The sequence below is a fragment of the Schistocerca gregaria genome, chromosome 4 (genome assembly GCF_023897955.1).
Source record: "Schistocerca gregaria isolate iqSchGreg1 chromosome 4, iqSchGreg1.2, whole genome shotgun sequence".
Classification (NCBI taxonomy): Eukaryota; Metazoa; Arthropoda; class Insecta; order Orthoptera; family Acrididae; genus Schistocerca; species Schistocerca gregaria.
The window spans coordinates 23,877,901-23,884,138 of record NC_064923.1 but is presented as its reverse complement, the minus strand read 5'-3'; the positions used below and the strand labels follow the sequence as shown (position 1 = coordinate 23,884,138).

At 53.2% G+C, this 6,238-nt stretch overlaps 1 non-coding gene across 1 annotated transcript; it reads left to right on the top strand.

The window, feature by feature from the left end:
- Positions 1-3,238: 3,238 nt before the first annotated feature.
- Trnan-auu (transfer RNA asparagine (anticodon AUU)) lies at positions 3,239-3,313 on the top strand. Its single transcript has one exon. It is a non-coding gene; the product is annotated as a tRNA-Asn (tRNA).
- The last annotated feature ends 2,925 nt before the right edge of the window (positions 3,314-6,238 follow it).

The following is a 6,238-nucleotide window of genomic DNA, read 5'->3' as shown; positions in this document are numbered from 1 at the left end:
TAATGTAGCAATTGAGCAGTACGAAACCGTCTGAATGTTGCTGTTGACCATTGTCTGCTTGGAGATGCTCTTGAGCTTGAAACACACACAACAAGACCGTTGTTAACTAGCGAAATGGTCAGCAGTGTGCCGTCACCGCGAGTTTTGACTGGCACTTGCACATCTAAAACAACGTCGGAAAGTAACTCGTTCTTCTTTTGAGTCACATCAAGTATGTGTGTTAATTTTGACGCCACTAGCTCCGCAGGTTGTCATGCAATTCCTTTACCTCTTAGAAACGATTCCGAAATAAAAGTGAAGTACGTGACGAGTGTGACGTTTGGAAAACATTAGGCAGCATGGAGAGATTCTGTATGGGACCATCCAACCCAAATGGGTACTGTGTGACGTGCTACCCGACAGGTATTCACCGAGGCAGCCGGCTAGCTCAGTCGGTAAATCATGAGACTGTTAATCCCAGGGTCGTGGGTACTAACCCAACGCTGGGCGGAACGGAATTTTGTTCCGCTGCAGATGTAAATTACCGTTTTTCTGATTAACGTGATGTAATGGCAATAGCAACTTTAAACTTTGCCTACGTCTCTGTCAGTCGCAAGGAAACTGTATTTGAGGGTGAAGGTGATTTTGTAGACATGTGTGAAAGACATGTTCTGAAATGCAAGTGTTGTTGTTTGGAGAGCACATCGGTTACGTGTCAGATATGTAGCCAAGCAGTAATGGGTCGCCATAGCTGCAGATATTAGTCGGTAATATGAAGTGTTGTCAGCTGAAGTCTGATGATCCACACGACCGTAAGGACGAAGTACGCAAAAGTTCCGCTAGGCCGCGCCTCTTTAGCTCAGTGGTAGAGCACTGATCCAGTAAACTAGGGGTTGTGAGTTCCATCCTCACAGGAGGAAGACGATTTTGGAAATCAGTTGCGCGTCGTGGCCGTATAGCAAACAGTATCTGTGATGATGAACAATTAGCGACAGGCGTTTTATTAAGAATTACTCTCATATGTGATTATGGCTAGTGGCGTAGATAAAGCATTTGCCAAAGCGGTACAGCCGGGATCTTCGGCGTAACTCGAGAGGGTTGCGCCCTTCGATATTATTGTCCTTAATATCGAAGTGCTAGGAGTTTCAGTGATCGCTGCAGCTGCCGTTGTGCCGAGCCTTTGCCGCCGATGGTCCCAGCCACCGCTGCCGCCGCCGCCGCCGGTTCCCACCGCCGCCGCCGCCGCCGCCGCCGCCGCCGCCGCCGGTTGCCGCCACCGTATCCGGTTCGTGCCGCTGCTGCTGTTGCCGACCGCCGCCGCCGCCGCCGCCGCCACCGCCGCCGCCGCCGCCGCTCCCTGCCCGTCTTTCGTTCTGTCGTCTCTGCTTACGTCTTACCCTTCCTCTTCGTCAGTCTCTTGTCCTTGTCCTTTGACTGTCCCCTGTTATTTTTCCTCTTTTCCCCTCTCCCACTTATCCTCTCACCATGACAACCCCCACAACTACCGCCACTACCACTGCAATCGTGTACACGTCCCCCTCACTTGCTGCCACCACCATCACGTGGTGTGCTCAATCACCGCCTCCCCCATATATTCCCCCCCTCCTCACTCTTCCCACCCCCGCTCCTTTTGTTGCTCCCTCCCCTGTTCCTACCCCCCATGCCTCACGTGACCCATTCCCTCCCCTCCCACATGTAACTCATGCCACCCCCGCCAGGGTTGTTGCCCGTCGGGCCACCACCCACGCCACACCATCATCATCGTCATCACCATCACCATCACCATCGCCCTCGCCATCGCCAGTGCCAACTACTGCCACTGCATCTTCTGTGGCGCCAGCTCCAGCTCCAGCGCCAGCACCAGCACCACCACCAGTGCCTGCACCGCCGGTGGGACCTGCCATCTCCCGCCATCTCCCGGTCGTCCCCATCCCCCACACCTCTTCCCATCCCTCTCCCGCTGTGAAACGTCCCAGCGGCACCCCAGCCTCTTCTGCTCCCAAGAAGTCGCGGACTCTCCCCCCTCCAACCCCCCAGGATGCCATGGATACCACCCCACCTTCCCTATCTACTCCCTCCTCTACCTCCCCCTCCTACAGGTACCTCCTTTCTCACCCTGATCCCTCTCTCCTGGAGGCCCGCAATCTTACCCTTCTCCTCCGCCAGCACTTCCCCGGAGCCCCGATCTCCCTTCTCACCCCCCGTCGGGACTCCGTCCTGATCACATCCCCCAGCCCCACCCTCCACTCCGACATCCTCTCCCGCATTCCCCTCACCCGGTTTGGTCCCCATGCCTCCCTTGCCCCTGCTCCCTCCCCCTCCTCATCCTGACAACCCCAGCCGCCCCGTCGCCCACCGACCCTCACTGCCGTGATCACTCGGCTTAGCCCGATGATCGCGGAGGAGGAGGTGTTGGCGGAGCTGAAGGCCCATCCCTATCTAGAGGTTCGAGCTGTCCGCCGGATTCACAATCCAGCCGGCCCCACCCGCCTCATGCGGGTGTTCTCCGAGCATGCTCCCTCCATAGACCTCCTCCTCAAGGAGGGTGCCCTCCTTTTCAACCGCCGTTATAAGGTCGACCCGTCCCGCTCCCCTCCACAGTCCATCCGCTGCCAGAGGTGCTTGCGCTATAATGCACATCCTACATCTGAGTGCCGCGAGGCCCCCGTCTGCCCGCACTGCAAAGAAGCACACTTCCTCCGGCAGTGCCCCAACCTTCAGTCCCCCACCTCCTGTAACACCTGTAACCTAATGGATAAGGCGTCGGATTTCGGATCTGATGGTTACAGGTTCGAATGCTATCACGCTCCTGTTTTTCCAGTTCTGAAAAAGAGACATACCGTTTTAATGTAGCAATTGAGCAGTACGAAACCGTCTGAATGTTGCTTTTGACCATTTTCTTCTTGGAGATGCTCTTGAGCTTGAAACACACACAACAAGACCGGTGTTAACAAGCGAAATGGTCGGCAGTGTGCCGTCACCGCGAGTTTTGACTGGCACTTGCACATCTAAAACAACGTCGGAAAGTAACTCGTTCTTCTTTTGAGTCACATCAAGTATGTGTGTTAATTTTGACGCCACTAGCTCTGCAGGTTGTCATGCAATTCGTTTACCTTCTAGAAATGATTATGAAATAAATGTGAAGTACGTGACGACTGTGACGTTTGGAAAACATTAGGCAGCATGGAGACATTTTGTATGGGACCACCCAACCCAAACGAGTACTGTGTGACGTGCTACCTGGCAGGTATTCACCGAGGCAGCCGGCTACCTCAGTCGGTAGAGCATGAGACTATTAATCCCAGGGTCGTGGGTTCGAGCCCCACGCTGTGCGGAACGGAATTTTGTTCCGCTGCAGATGTAAATTACCGTTTTTCTGATTAACATGATGTAATGGAAATAGCAACATTAAACTTTGCGTACATCTCTGTCAGTCGCAAGGAAACTGTATTTGAGGGTGAAGGTGACTTTGTAGACATGTGTGAAAGACAAGTTCTGAAATGCAAGTGTTGTTGTTTGGAGAGCACATCGGTTACGTGTCAGATGTGTAGCCAAGCAGTAATGGGTCGCCATAGCTGCAGATATTAGTCGGTAATATGAAGTGTTGTCAGCTGAAGTCTGATGATCCACACGACCGTAAGGACGAAGTACGCAAAAGTACCGCTAGGCCGCGCCTCTTTAGCTCAGTGGTAGAGCACTGGTCTAATAAACCGGGGGTTGTGATTTCCATCCTCAAAGGAGGAAGACGAATTTTGGAAATCAGTTGCGCGTCGTGGCCGTATAGCAAATAGTATCTGTGGTGACGAACAATTGGCGACAGGCGTTTTATTAAGAATTACTCTCAAATGTGATTAAGGCGAGTGGCGTAGATAAAGCATTTGCCAAAGCGGTACAGCATAAGGTGGGACGAGGCAGTCTCAATTACATCTTATAGATGTATTTCTCACATGCCTCAGAGCCTTTCGCGGTCGTCGTCGTCGCCGTCGCTTCTGCAGCAGTAGCAAATGCGGCGAGGAACGTCCTGCCTTGGAATCCGAATGCACGAAGTGTGTGGTCTTGTGCCCCAGTCGATATTTGGTCGGTCTCGTAAGAGGTCGAATGTAACGAATGGGTGGGAAAGACGAAGGGGTAGCGGCTGTGTAGAACGAAAACACAATTCCTCAGGGGTGTGAGCGTTTCGAGATAAGTCGTATACAAGTTACACTTGGTCGTCAGTGACCGTGTGGCCTAATGGATAAGGCGTCGGTCTTCGGATCTGAAGGTTGTAGATTCGAATGCTATCACGCTCGTGTTTTTCCAGGTCTGAAAAAGATACATACCGTTTTAATGTAGCAATTGTGCAGTACGAAACCGTCTGAATGTTGCTGTTGACCATTTTCTGCTTGGAGATGCTCTTGAGCTTGAAACACACACAACAAGACCGGTGATTATGGCGAGTGGCGTAGATAAAGCATTTGCCAAAGCGGTACAGCATAAAATGGGACGAGGCAGTCTGAATTACATTTTATGGATGTATTTCTCACATATCTCAGAGCCTTTCGCGGCCGTCGTCGCCGCCGCTGCCGCCGCCGCCGCCGCTTCTGCAGATGTAGCAAATGGCCATCGTAGCAAATGCGGCGAGGGACGCACTGCCTTGGATTCCGAATGCACAAAGTGTGTGGTCTTGTGTCCCAGTCTATATTTGGTCGGTCTCGTAAGAGGTTGAATGTAACGAATGGGTGGGAAAGAGCAAGGGGCAGCGGCTGTGTAGATCGAAAACACAATTCCTCAGGCCTGAGAGCGTTTCGAGATGAGTCGTATACAAGTTATACTTGGTCGTCAGTGACCGTGTGGCCTAATGGATAAGGCGTCGGATTTCGGATCTGAAGGTTACAGGTTCGAATGCTATCATGCTCCTGTTTTTCCAGTTCTGAAAAACATACATACCGTTTTAATGTAGCAATTGAGCAGTACGAAACCGTCTGAATGTTGCTGTTGACCATTTTCTGCTTGGAGATGCTCTTGAGCTTGAAACACCCACAACAAGACGGGTGTTAACTAGCGAAATGATCGGCAGTGTGCCGTCACCGAGAGTTTTGACTGGCACTTGCACATCTAAAACAACGTCGGAAAGTAACTCGTTCTTCTTTTGAGTCACATCAAGTATGTGTGTTAATTTTGACGCCACTAGCTCTGCAGGTTGTCATGCAATTCCTTTACCTCTTAAAAATGATTATGAAATAAAAGTGAAGTACGTGACGAGTGTGACGTTTATGAAACATTAGGCAGCATGGAGAGATTCTGTATGGGACCACCCAACCGAAACGAGTACTGTGTGAGGTGCTACCTGGCAGGTATTCACCGAGGCAGCCGGCTAGCTCAGTCGGTGAAGCAGCAGGGCGTGGCCCCGGTCCCCGCTCCCTGCCGTCGCAGCAGCAGCCGCCGCCGCCGCCGTGTTCGCCTTCCTGGACTTGTGCAGTGTAGTGTAGTGTTCGTCTTCATCTTCGTCTTCGTTGTCTGTCATCCTTAGTGTTTCTTTTTCCCTCATCCCGTTCAGTTATTTCCTTTCACCATGACCACCCCTACCACCACCGCCTCTATCACAGCCATAACTTACACCTCCCCCTCATCAGCTACCACCACCATTACTTGGTGTGCTCAAACACCCCCCGCCCCCTACATCCCACCCCTCTTCACCCTTCCCTCCCCAGCTCCCTTTGTCGCTCCTTCTCCCCCAACCACCTCACCTGACCCCTACCCTCCACTCCCCCACGCCACTTCATCCGCTCATGCAGCCCCCGCCAGGGTTGTGGCTCGGAGAGCCACCACCCCTGCCGCACCTTCACTAGCACCAGCACCGGCACCAGCACCTGCATCATCTGCAGCACCGGCCCCAGCGGCACTGCCTAGACCTGACTCCCCCCACCATCTCCCAGTTGCTCCTGTACCCCGCCCCTCTTCCCATCCTGTAAAACGTCCAAGTGGCACCCCTGCCCACCCCACTCCCAAGAAATCACAGCCCCTTCCCCCTCCTCCCCCCAAAGATGCCATGGATGTCTCCCCGCCCGCCCCTTCTACCGCTACCTCTACCACCCCCTCCTACAGATACCTCCTTTCCCACCCGGATCCCTCTCTCCTGGAGGCCTGCTACCTCACCTTGCTCCTCCGCCAACACTTTCCTGGCGCCCCTATCTCCCTTGTCACCCCCCCTAGGGTCTCCATCCTTATCACCTCCTCTAGCCCCACCCTCCACACCGACATTCTATCCCACATCCCCATT